At 37.5% G+C, this 14090-nt stretch overlaps 1 protein-coding gene across 6 annotated transcripts in view; it reads right to left on the bottom strand.

The window, feature by feature from the left end:
• The window catches only part of BNC2 (basonuclin zinc finger protein 2), a 327906-nt gene that overhangs the window by 176541 nt on the left and 137275 nt on the right, over positions 1-14090 (bottom strand). The window lies entirely within an intron of this gene.

Here is a 14090-nt window from a genome sequence, read left to right as displayed (position 1 = left end):
ATATCTAACTATAAAAAAATGCAAAGTTTAACATGTTCCAGTACTGTCAGACTGGATCCATAAGGAAGGATAGTATTAAGAAGTAATTCTTCTCAAGGCGATTAATTGAGAGTTATGCTTAACTCAGCTGCTTCCCAATCTGCTTCAATTCTCTTTGCACCTTTCCCATAGCCTAAGAAAATATTTTCTCTCTTAATGTGTTTCTCCAAATTTATATTTTTATACATTGCCCACACTAATGTATGGTGGACATCCTATGTATAACTTCAAAACTATTTTAAGAGAATTGCTCTAGAAGAGGAAGGAGATATATGTTTAAATTAATCATGTTATAATAGCACACTAGATTATAGCTCACAACTCTTTAATAGCACTAGTGTTCTTTTATGAAATTCATAATAATTTCAGAGCTTTCCTATTCTTATATGCAATATACAATTTTTATACAGCATGTTCTGACATATTTTTGGCAAATTTGCTATGGCATATTTCTTGTTGTACCTTGTTTTACATATCCAGGCTTCAACACTGTGAATTTAAAAATATATATTTAACTTCATACATCTGTGTAACTGTACAGATCTCAAGGGTCTGTGCATTCACATTATGAAGGCTCGTCTATACTGAGGGCCTTAGTATCCTCACTGAGTAATGCTTCATAGAAATGCAACTATATGTGTGTATTTTTAGTATGCAGAAAACTTAATTACTATAGATTAACTGTATCACTGGGTAACCTCTTAACTACTATGGATTTTGCTTCACTTTATTATCTACTTCATGGATATATTACTCCACTTTTCAGAATTCGGAGATTCACATTTCTTTTACATATTTACTTTTCTTTTATTGGATTTTAAGAAATATATTATCTCTATATAGTGTTTTGGACACTTGCATCATGACATTACTTCTGCTCTTGGGCTCTTATATCTACATGGTACCCTAATTTTCTTCTCAATTCTCTGTTTTCTTTATTTCCAGTAGTTTTGGCACCTCCTTGATCCTTCTCATGTTGGTTGCTGAAAATCCCTCTCTTTCTCCCCTCCTTCTCTTAATGTGTGTGTGTCTATGCCATGTCATAGGGACATATCTCCTATGATCTGTAAGTACAAATACATTAAGAAGGAAGGAGTATTATTAGCAGATTTCAAAACGTGAGGAAAGAATTACACACGTCATTATTAACAGATTATTTGTGAATTTGTGTGTGCTATAGTGATAAACTGTATACAAAAACATGGCAGCAAAGTAGGTAATGAAAGTATGTATCTTCCTAATATCATAGGCAACCTCTCTTTCTGAACCAGACCAGTCACCTACCCCAAGCAGATTCCTCAAAACTATTTTCAGCAATGACTTTCCACAGCCCTACTGTTTTTAAAAACCAAAAGTTTCTCAAATTGTGCATTTTAAGTATCAATATTCACTAAACCAGACATAATGCATTTTTATAATCTCCAACTTGCTACATTTGTACAGATTATATGTATTGTTAAATTACAAAATTCTAAAGGTACTTTAGATTGAGATATTACAGTATCAGTCATATGCAACAAACCAAGTTGCACAGGCTCAAAGAGACAATAATTCAGCCAGGTCATGTACCCAGTCTTCAGAGTACATACAGAAATAACCTGTAAAAGACTTCATCATGACATTAAGAGAACTGGAGCTTTGTAAAATTGTCACAACAAGATGAGAACAAAATTGACATTTAAAAAAAACCCACAAACAAACAAACAACCAAACAAAAAAACAAAAACAAAAAACCACAACAAAACAAACAGTAGAAGTATCTATTTCAAGCAACAAATCTTCAGAAAACTATTTTATCTGGGCTACATAGCTTTGCTTACATTTGTCTAACGTGGTAATGATTTTCAGTTTTAGAGGTGAAAAGTGCATCATTGCTCCTTTGAGAAACATAACCTTTAGCAAGCAAGCACTAGGGAAGCTAGGGAGTGAAGAAGTTTCTAGCGACTATTAGCAAAAGGACACATAATGGACTTGCTATCCCGTGTAATTTTAGACAAATTATGAGTTTTTACTCAAAGAAACCAGCATGCAAAATGATATTATCCTATTAAATCTTGCCATTGCTGTTGCTGGAAAGTTGGGCTATGCTGCAGTCATTACAGATAGCTTTTTGGTCTGAGCCAAGTCCGTGCCCTGCTGTGGATCGCACTATGAAGCTCTACAAAAAGAGGATTTGGGTTTTCCAGTTGCTGATTAGGGTCTCTGACATATCACATCTATTTTCAAAAAGGGAAAGACTACAAAATCTGCACTTTCTATGTTTATAACTAAAGTGAAAAGAATCTGCCACTAAGTTGTTGGCTACAAAAATAATCCAAGTGCATCTGCAAGAACTATTGTAACAGTCCTATGCACAGATACACATACATACACATATACATATTTAATCCAGAACACGATTGGCTTACCACTGCAGGACATAAAATCTAGTTTTGTGTTTACACTGAACCTCTGATTGGAACTTGGATAGAGCTACTGTTGCTAGTTGGAATAAAATGTGTGCTGTAATACTGTTGACATTACTCATGTTGGACAGATTGTAACATAAATACACATTTTGCTACAGCTAGAAATATGGTTTTGATAGATTCTCAGATTTTAAATTGATTGTAACTCAGAGAAGGTCTCTGCCAAAATGAGCTGATATTTCACAAGCATGTGAATGAAAAATAGATGACAATGGATCAAATCTGGATCTGAATAACTTGACCTAGTGGTTTATGGTATTGTAATTTCTCTCCAACCTCTCTCATAATTTTCATAAAAAGGAAAATATCTCCGGCTGTGCTGAGGGGATTTGAATTAGTCATGGTATCAACATGTTAAGATCTTTTAAAAGACTTGCAGACTATCAGCTATTCATAAACCACATTTCACATTTTTAGATCACGATGTAATTATGAGGTGTACAAAATTTCATATATTGACTGGGTTGGTGAATAGGGTGAGTCAATATTACTAGACAAAGAATGGCAGAGAACAGGATACAAATGAAACATTAAGATATAGAGTTCACTTTTTCAACCTCAAAAGACAACTATTTTCAAAATATACCTAAACTTCCATCTCTTCTCCCACAGTACACTTAAGAGTTGCTAAGTGTCTTATTGCCCGTAAGTGTACCTCAGATTCTTTTTTGCCTTCAGTAGCATCTCTGCTCTTGCCTACAAAGTTGCATCACGAGGCTCTGATCCCATTTTGTTATGCCTTGTTACCAGTATTTGGTTCCACTGATAGACTCAGTTATCTGATAAAAATTTGCTCTCATAGATCTCCTAGATGCTTAATAGATTTCAGTGTAACTAAAAGAAACCCAACCCCCTCACTCCTATCACCCACCTCAGAAACCTCCAAAAAGGGTAACATAATTCAGTCTTACACAATTGAACTGCATTACCTCCTCTTCAGTTTCCTTCCCCAACACTTGCCTGGTTGGCCACCTTCGATATGCCACCAGAAATTTCAAAGTAATGTACAAAGCAAAATGAAAATTGAATTAAGTACATGAAATTTTAGCTAGAATGGATTCTGTCTTCCTCCACACCCTCTTTGAAGTTCTCTTCTTATTTTTGGATCAGTGAGCCTACAGTTCCTGATACATCATCACGAATGGTTGGCATGGAGATTTATGGTACTTGCAACATCCCACTCCGGGATCGCTTCACTGTAAAAATAAGATTTGTTCTGTGTTTGTACAGTGACCAGACTCCTGGCCCATGGCTGGAGCTTCTACGCACCACTGCAATGCAAATAATGAACAGAGTCATAACAATAAAGAAAAATAATTTTTTTTAAAAAGTAGTTGAGTCTTGTTTCTGCACTAGTGCTTCCAGTTAGTCAAGCTGGCAACATCATCTAGCACTGTCTTTTGTTTCCAGTCTTGGACACTCTGAGGTCCTCCTCATTACTCCTTGCACAATGTAGAAAGGAGCAGGGAGAATACTGGGTGGTTTCTACAGCTATAGAAGTGAATACAGCACTAAAGAATTTAGCTTCACCCTAAGGCCCTCTGCCTTAATCTTTGATCTTGTTTCATCTGCTTATCCAATGCCTCTTACCTGGTAATTTATGAAAATAAATACATAAATAAAAAGTATTCCGCTATGGAACCAATAAAATAAGCAACAAAAAATAAACCGCAAAAAAATAATGTTGCCTCACCCCCACTGTAATTCATGAACCATGTTTACATAATTCCATCTTCAAAGTCAGACATTTGCAAAATTTAGCAGCTATCACCTTCCTCTTAAATGCAAAATCACATGCAGAATCCTCTCAGCTAGCTACAATACGACCCCAAAAGCATCCCCTAGTAGCACATCCTGAGATATATACCAGTCTCCTGCACTGGCTGCTATCACTGCTTGCAAAAAAAGAGCTGGACTTGATGATCCTTATGGGTCCCTTCCAACCTGAGATATTCTATCATTCTATGAAGGGAAAAGCTAGTACTCAGACATTCCTGCTTAAGTATGTTTTTGCCCTTTCCTGATGGGAACCTACAATTCCCAGAAGGATGGACAAATAGAGCATGGTTGCTGCCATGGTGTGGCAGGACGACCGCCACCTATCTCTTCAGACACTAATTTCTGGCACGCATCCATCCTGGGTCACCTGCTCCCTCAAACCTCCCTTCTAGGCAACAAAGAACACCCACATGTGTGAGAAAGAATACCTAAGTAACAGAACTTGAGCATCATACAAAGTAAGGATCTACATCTATTTAACTTTGAAAACACATAAAAAATGAAAATCATGCAGAAAAGGGTGGATTCAAGGCAAATAAAGTGACTGATGTGGGCAAAGGATAGAAAAGAGAAGCAATAATTTTTTTTTTCATTCTTTTGCCACTCCTTTTTAAAGAAAATTATTATACTCAAGATTATTTTCTCCCAGATCTAGCAGTGATATCTATCCAATTATTTGTATAATTTTTATCACAGATCTAACAAAAAATGAGAAGTCTCAGTGTATGCAAAACACTTTGCCAACACCATGTCTTTCCAGTCCATGTAGTTCCAGTTTTCCACTATAAACCTCTGCCCCATTTGATAGATTGCTATTTTGGTAAAGGCAGAATAACACTTGGCCTGACTAACTTCTATAAAACAAATAAAATCTAACTCAGATTTGTCTGCATGGCTCAACGGTGACTGAAAATTTTGTGTTTAGTATCACTGCCACACTCAAGGCCTTTCAATAAAAATCCAGATACAATGCTAGAATGAACTTGTACCCTTATCATAATTTGGTCTTATCCTTTTTTTTTTTTTCTCACTAAGAAGACACCAAACAAATAATTTATGGATAACTTGTTCAAAGAACTTCGGCAAATACTGATTCATAAACACAGGAATGAGATGTACTCTTAACAATCAAGGGTAGTGCTGAGAGATCACTACTGTAAAGTTGCTTTGTTTAGGAAAATCTAGAAGCAGATGCAACAGACTCTTCAAAAGGAAATGCTTAAATTCTACATTAACCTTTTTTTTTATATACTAGCTTTTTTAAAATTAGCATTAGGACAGCCACTTTTTTATTTCTTAGCACAGAATAAATGTAAAATTACTACTTCACCTTGACACATATGGACTTCTATTGCATCAGTTCATTCTAAACCAGAATAAATCAGGTATAATTCAAGGATAAGTCTAAAAATGCTCTGCCACATCAGACAGTAATTGCTCAATTCATAAAAATAATATTTGTAAGTAAATCACACAGGTTTTGTGCTACCTGATGATGCCATAGAAGGAAGACTGCTTCAGACCAGTTTCCCCCCCAAAATACATACACTTGGCAGCAAAACTTTGGAAGGATGTAACAGAAATGATGCATACAATGATCTGGAAAAAAAGTTATGCTGCTTTTTCTCTGCTTAGCTGCCACTGAAATGGAACTCAGAGTGGTCTTACTTTTTATCTGTTTAATAGGAATTAAAGGCTATTGGCCTGCTTTTACAACTGCTTTGTTTCCAAAATGTCACTGAAATCAGTGGAAGCTGCAGGTGCCTTGTGTATTTGGATACCCAGAGCACATATTGTTACATTAATGCTCTGATCCAAAGTTAGGCCCCAATCCTTCCAGTTCTCCAAGCTGGTAATTCAGCCAAAGTGTTGGTGCCAAATGTACAGCAGTTCCATGGACCTGTCAATTGCTTAAATGCATGTATTTCCATTTCTACTTTATTGTTTTTCCAGTGATAAAACAATACTATCACCAACTAATGCAGCATTCGAGGGAAGTTTCTCACCCAACTTAACACTGATTTTATGATAAGTAGCTAAAAACATGGTTTGTTTGAACATCAAAGAACACCTCTTTGGTTTACATAAGGCATATCTAATAAACTTCACAAGCAAGTGAAATATTTGTACAAAAACAGCACAACACAGCAGTGCCCACAAATAGTGAGCTGCATTTATAATGAATTTTGGTGTGCCTTGAGAAAGCAATGTCTGGAGGGTATTTGTACTTAATGAGGCAAGGGACAATGGGTTAAAAGAATACAAATCCCATCCTAGGAGAGAAAAAAAAAAAAAAAACAAAAAAACAACAAACTGTAAATGGGAGTCAAGCATGTAGTTCTTTTACACAGAAGTCTGAGCAACTTCTTCTAGAGTTCTGAGAGTTGACAAACAAAAAGACTCTAACAGATGACAAAAATATAGTGAGAAACCTTGTTCCATAATCACAGTATTTCTGCTATTACATCATGAACCTCACAGAACAGCTTTACAAAACAAAGTAAATTGACCTAAATGTGCATTTATCTTCAACGCAGAAAGTGGGCTCAGTTTACATCTATGAACATTTTTCAGCTTAATATATGATTTCAGAAGGATGGGATGTCTTGTATATTCCTGCAAGAGAAAACAAGGTCCTTAAAATCCTATTTTATAAATATTATAGCAACTGGAACAGTTTGACATTTCACTGCAGCTAGCAGACTAACGTTTATATTCATCTAGTACAGCCACTCTCGCCTCTCATTCTCAGGGTTTACTTTTACACTTAGGCTGCTAAATTTTAGCAATGTCTGCAGCACTATCTGTTCACTCTGCAGTTCTTAATATTGTTCTTTCCCACACCTCCTCCACCCTGTCATAGTTTAACCCAATTATTTAACTAATCTAAAGCAAACATACACAGAGAGTGTTCCTCAGAAATATCTCTCGGTGTATATTAGCCCAAAGAAACTAGTCTACAAGACACAAAGCTTTTATTTATTCATTTTCTAGTGACATTACTGGAGAATTGTTTCTTCACAGCTTCCAGCAGGATATAAACAAATGTAGCTGATGCATGATAGGGATTAGGCAGAAGGAAACTGAAAGTCTAGGCAGACAGAGTGTAAATTGCAGGGGTTGCAAAAGCCTTAAAAAAAGAAAAACTCCTCCTTTTGAAAGGATGGGGAGGAAGCTCCTGTACTGCAGATACAGCAGAAGCAACTAAATCCAGAAGTCTTCATCTTGTTTTCCACAACTAGACCAAGGTACATCCCACATACATACTGCAAAAACTTTTTAAGTATATTGAAGGTGAGGTAACCTATGCTACAGTCACTAACACAGTCCAGGGAGAAATAGTGACAACATTTTGACTCTCCAAACTCAGTCTTTTCAAACTCACTGGCCTGCAGTTCAGCACACACAGGCCTGTTAAGACCCCTTAACCTGACATGTTATCTCAACTGGGGTAAAAAGTGTTCAGAACCTCCAGGACATGGGCTGTGTCCACTCGGTCTCCTCACAGGGCTTGGGCATTCACTTCACAACTCCTGCTCCCACCTGCTTTCTCAACAGCTTCCTGGTGCTCCAGAGAATTCTGATATGAACATGAGTTCACTGATAACCACAGCATCAATTTTGTGGTTTCAGTCAGCAGGAAGCACTAGTGCAAAATGTGCTGTTAAATTTTAAAGCATTTTGGGTCAAAGTTTTATATATATATAAATATATATATATATACACACACACACACACACATATATATATACACATATATATATGTATGTATATCACCATTATTGCAAGTTTTTCCTTAATATTTGTATACAAAAATAAACAGGTCCTTTACCTACAGGGCATGCACTGAGAAGGAAAAGCCTTGAAGGGCTGATACACTACAAAGACTGGTGACCCTTACACTGTCTTTCCTATGACCAAATATAATTTTGCACCACCTATTATACCATTGCATCCTATTTCGGCACCATCAAACAAGATAAAAGAAGTGACTTACACAGAATACATCTACTTTTAGTGATGAAAATAGTTTTAAAGTCCAAAAGAATAATGGTTTGTTTTTTTAAAGAATACTTTTCTGATGACTATTTTGGGGTGTCAGCCCCTTAAAGGCAAATGGAAGAATTAATACAGGATGTCGGCCATACCTCTATTAACACCTAAAGGCATCCACTGGGAATTAAATACTCTGTCTTTAGATGCTGAAGCACACTCAATTCCAAATTGGAATTGAGCAAAGAAAACTTACAGTCCATGAACAGGCAACTGGACAAAAGCTAGCACAATTTTAGGAACTGACCATAACGTTTTCTCAGAAAGGCAGAAGAAATACACACATATTTTTCCATGCTCTTTTCTGGTCACAGGAAGAAAACCCAACAATATCTTGCTGGCACCTGGCAGAATTTAAAGCAGCCTTGCAGCTGCACTACTGTGAGCAGTCTACCTGCTCTCTGGGAACTGCAGTACATACGCTGTTGATAGCCAAAGCATAGGCTGTAACCTCTGGCTCTGTGTCCCACCTGCAGCTAGAGGCTTGCAGTGTTATTCCAAATGCCAAAAGAAGTGGCTGGGCTAAATCTGTAGCTTCTGGAAACTTCTTTAGTTTGGACATGCCTACAACCGCCACTTTTCACTGCTTACTAGATCACTAGCTGGCAGAAGTCAGATTGTGTTTGCCTGTTAGGGTTAGAAACAAGTGAGTTTGCATCTAACATCTGTCCAAAGTAGTCTGACTTTGTACAGCCACTTTCTCTGCAAATTTGTGAAGGCTGTTAATTCTTTATTTGAGCAATGTCCAAGCAAAAAGCAAACTGAGGACCTTTACCCAATGAGTCTCTTTTTTTTTTTTTTTTTCCCCCCTGAGCAGAGTAATTTCTTCATTTTATAAAATAGGTGATACATAGATATGAAAATCTCATGTCAATAAATGCCCCTTCTCCGTTCAACAAAATAAAACTAACAAAATTTCAAAAGGATCTCTCTGTATAGGAGGCCTAACCACTTAGTTGTGAATATCTCTGCTTTGGTCCACTTCCAAAGTTAGCAGACTGGTAGGTATAAAATAACAGATAAACTGAGCTAACATTTGTAGGCAAAAGCTTTGTTTACAAGATATGCTGTTTTGAAACCACAGAGTAAGCTTCACAAAATCCTGCACCAAACCATCCTTTGCTTCATCCATCATCATTGGGTGTGATCTTGAGCAAACTTTATCAAAGTAACACACTATTTTCCTGCATGCTGATTTTACAAAACTCACTCTCTGAATGTTGTTCTACATGATGTCATCACACTGTAACTCACTTCATTTACAGTATCTGTTTCACTTCTACTCACAAGCTAATATAACTCATTTCTTTTTTTTTTTTTTTTAACTGCGCACAGGCTGCTAGACACATGTGCACAGCAAATGGAATCTGAACTTAGCTTAACAGCCTCATTTATTCCTGATGGTTTAAATTATTTCATCACAATTAATGACACCCCCTCAGCTTCCTGTGCAGTGCTGCCAGATGTTCAGAGACCACAAAGCCACTCTCTTCTTTGACGGCTAGTGACAAGTCGTCCTCTGAAGGACGTTCCCTCAGTGCACAGGCCGGATGACACCTCCATTGCTGAGCACCTCTCTGCCTCCCTGTGTAACCATGGTGAGAGTAGAAGGAAGACATGAGAAACCAGTCAGTGCATTAGTAAGGACAAATTAAGTGAAGCATTTTGAACTTGAAGGATCTTACCTCCTCCTACTGGAGTTTCAAGCCTGATTGTCTTAAGAAAAAGACAGACAACTGTTTGTCTTGACCTTCAAGGTATTAAGTTTTCTATGTTTCTTTCAGAAACAACCTGTCCTTTCTTTAGATGGCAAAAGAAAAGAAGAATAAAGAGGAAATTAAAATGGTAACCACATGGGCAATAAACTCTTACCTACAATGTTATCTCACTATCCCATCATCTTCAAAAGCAGAATGCAAAACCCCCCTGAATCTTAGAAAAGTTTCACTCACATTCAGCTTATTTTTGGGGTTTTATTTTGCTCTGTGAACAAAAGCTGAAGACTTTCCCTTACAGTGTTCCTCTCACAAGATTCTGATATTTTTCTCTGCAGGAGGAACCTAGACACCCTATATGGGGAGGAGCCGGGGTGGGGGGGGCAAGCAAGTGAAATTGTGAGTCCCGACAATGAAAATATGGCTCGATCTCTTAAAAGGCATTGGTGGAAAGGGTAACAACTGTGCAACTACAATGCTGGAGTAAGAAAACAGCGTCTTGCATTTTTAAGATTAAAAAACAAGCACCTCTGTTCCTGAAATTCCATCCACTTTTTTGAGCACATATGGCAGACATTCTATCAACATTTTTTTTTAAATTAAAAAAAATGCTGATCTGCGTCAGGGACTGAAAGGCTGCTCAGTTTGCCAAAAGCGTAGTATTAAAACAGAAAGGCCACCTGTGTTAGCCCACCCGATAGGAAGGTCAGGAGCTGGAAAGTCTGTCTGTCTCTCTGTCTCTCTCCCCTTTTTTTTTTTTTTTGCGTTAAACATACTTAAAGGCAGACTTGCAAGGGAAAAAATATCCCCCATCAATACAAATTCTACATAGCAGTGCCAGGAAAGCTTTGCGCATGAGTCCGATTATGTGTGTGGCCACTCCAGAACGATTTCTGTTAAGATAAAAACTAGTTCCTCACTTATTAAAAGTTACTTTGAAGGAAGGTCTCTTCAGAATTTTCCTAAAAATCCAGTAGCAGGTCTGGAGGAAAGTGAGAAGTAACATATCATCTACAATCTGTCATAGGCTTGTTTTTTCACCTATTTTTTAAAAAGTGTTCTAAAAACTTCCACAGTGCAGAGATCATCACTGATGTTCTTTCAGTTGCTCATTACAATCACTTTAGCAGATGACCCTGTAAAATGCACTGCTTTGTTTTCAGCATCAGAAGGAGGAGAGATTCATTGAATGTGACAATGACAGGAACTCCTGCGCAGTCTCAAATTACCTTTTCCATATATACATGCATATATATGTTTGTATAAGTTTATATATCAAATACACAGCAACAAATAAAACAAACTTACGTAGATGCATACAAATAAAAAAAATCCAGCCTACTCTGAAATGCACTGAGATTTATGGAGAGTCACATGGATCTCATTCTGTTGTCTCTGAATGTTTTATTGGGGGGAGTAGAAGAGCTGAATAAACTTTAAACTCTCATGTAGGGATGTATTGCCTGTGTGTCCCTGGCAGATGTGGAAAGGAGATGAAATGGGCAAGGGAGAATCGAATATCCCATCACTGCAGGTTTGCGAAGGGGAAAGAGCACTGCAAAGATCTCACATCTGGCAATCATTTGTCAATAGCTGGAAAGAGAACGGCAGGAAACTTTCTGGCTCTTGTGGAAGATGAAAAGACTAAAAACATGTGTCACACATGCACAGTGCTGGTACAATGACTACTACATTTATTCTTCCCCCCCTTTTTTTAATTTAATGATCTTCAGATATACTTTACTCCGTGGTCAAAATCATGCAGTCACTTGACTTGTTAAAGCTGCAGTGTATGTACATTTTTCAAATAAACCCCAGGGCTGATGTTAGAAAATCAAAATCATTCAAGCGTAGGCTGCCTGGTACTTTGGGCAGGAATCCTTGTGGTTTAGTCAATAAACAGAATCTAAATGAAAGACACCACAGTAACTAGACAGTAATGTTTTGAACAGTTCTTAACGCAAAAAAAAAAAAAGGAGAGAGACAGAGAAACAGAGGCGACCAAGTGGCCAGATACAATGCTACCAAGTCCACAGAGATCCCTGTGCTGCATACAGCATCTGCGTTTGAGCACAAGGTCACTTGCTGTTTCTAAAAGAGAAAGTACTTTTATTTAGGGATATTTTTACGGTTCTTCTGCACTTCTGTGCCTGGTTTTGGTTTTGTTTGGGGTTTTTCCCTTTTTTTGTTTTTTTCCTACAGTGATTCTGTGTATCCTGAAGAAATATCTGCTAAATAAAAAATATAAAGATCACTTTTTCCCTTCTGAGCCACAATGCCAGATTTTGCTGTGTAACACACCAGTATCACATTGTACAATATTGTGAACACTTCCACAGAAAGAGTCATTACAACCTACAAAAATTGAATAGGTTTGTATTCACTGGTACAACTGATGGCCCTTCACAGCTAGCTTTCAATTCATTCTGATGCTGCTTTTAAGACGAAGCTGCTGCAGCAGGAGCACATCTTGTCCCTGTGATGCTGCAAGTAAATGCTGGAAGTTGTTTAATCTGGCAAAATCACAGTAGCCTGTCAAATTATAACAGGAACAATATCTCCTCCAAACAAGTCCGATCATGGTTAATTACAACGCAGACCAGAGAGCAGCCACAATTATTCATTATTACAGGAAGCACCTTATTTAAATTTTATGGAAATTTGCACTTGCATTCCAGCATGCCTGGGAAAAAAAAAAAAAAAAAAAGAGAAATGAACCCCACTCACAAAAGGAAGGGCCTCAAACATCTGGAGCATCTCAAGATAGCACATATAATCTGGGAGTGAAATGCTGTCTTGGTATTTACAACAATACATCGCAACAGTGGTATTTAGTGAGTCCAACCGGCATGCAAAATTGTTTTCAAGTAACTTTTTAGTTTAATCATCGGAGTTGTAAACACCAGCAATATAGGTATTTTAACTGGAAAAAACTTAAAAAAAAAAAAAAACCACAAAAAAACCCACACCAAACAAACCCACAACCCTACTGCTATAAAGATACAGATAGGTAGACAGACAGATGGACAGACAGATACAGGTATCTGTATGTTTGCATACAAAGACATGTATGTGTGCAGTGTTGCATAAGTTGCACCCATCCTTTATGTTAAGGACAGTGAATCTCCTTGATATGCTCCGCAGTGTAGTAAGGTTCCAAACTTGCAGAGAGGGAGAAAGGAGCAGCAGAGGGGTGGAGCTGCTTTAGGGTGGTCCATCAATACCAGCATATCAGTAAGGGCATGTCATTAAGTCTCATTGGCATAAGCAAGTTTAGCAGGGTGCCAGGGAAGAAAATGCTTCCACACATATGGGTGTGGGTAGGGAAACACACTTTCCTGTGCACCGGGTCACAGCATTTTTTCCTTTTTTTTTGCATTCCATGTGTGTAACTGGAGTAATTCTGCTGATCTAGCTTTCTTTCAATTTTCCTCTGCCAATTAGCTTGGTATCAGATGCTGGCTTTACCCATCCCATTTATGCTTTGAGCTATCTCACTCTGACTACAATTGAGAGTATAGGCTTCAGAGTGTAAATTTACATGAATCATTATTCTTGGTAATATGGGCAGATTCAGAAACAGGTTTAACATTGCTCTAATACTGCAAGAGCACAAAAGATCACACAATATAACCCCAGGGATGAGTTAGCTCAGAAAATCGTTTCCCAAAACATCAAAAAAGGCAATTTCACCTCAGATCATTCTACAGATCCGGTTTACAGTACAGCCCTGTAAACAGTGGCAATGGGAAGGTGGGGTGAATGAGCAAGTATGTTAAACCGCACAGGAGGTAGGATGGAGAAAGGGTGTCATTGCTATCAGAGAAACTGAATTCTGAAAAATTCAGAGAATAAGCAAATAAAGCATTAGAAATAATACATCACACTGAGAAGTTCTGCATCACAAGTGTACAGACCTAGAAACAGAACACACATTTTCAGCTGCTAGATCCCCCTAACTAGCTGTCCATAAAGTCACATACAACAGTAAGAGATAAGTAACAGTGACAACGTTCAACACTCAGAAAAAGCTTTC

The sequence above is a fragment of the Patagioenas fasciata genome, chromosome Z (assembly GCF_037038585.1).
Source record: "Patagioenas fasciata isolate bPatFas1 chromosome Z, bPatFas1.hap1, whole genome shotgun sequence".
Taxonomy (NCBI): Eukaryota; Metazoa; Chordata; class Aves; order Columbiformes; family Columbidae; genus Patagioenas; species Patagioenas fasciata.
This window is presented reverse-complemented; position numbering and strand designations above follow the sequence as displayed.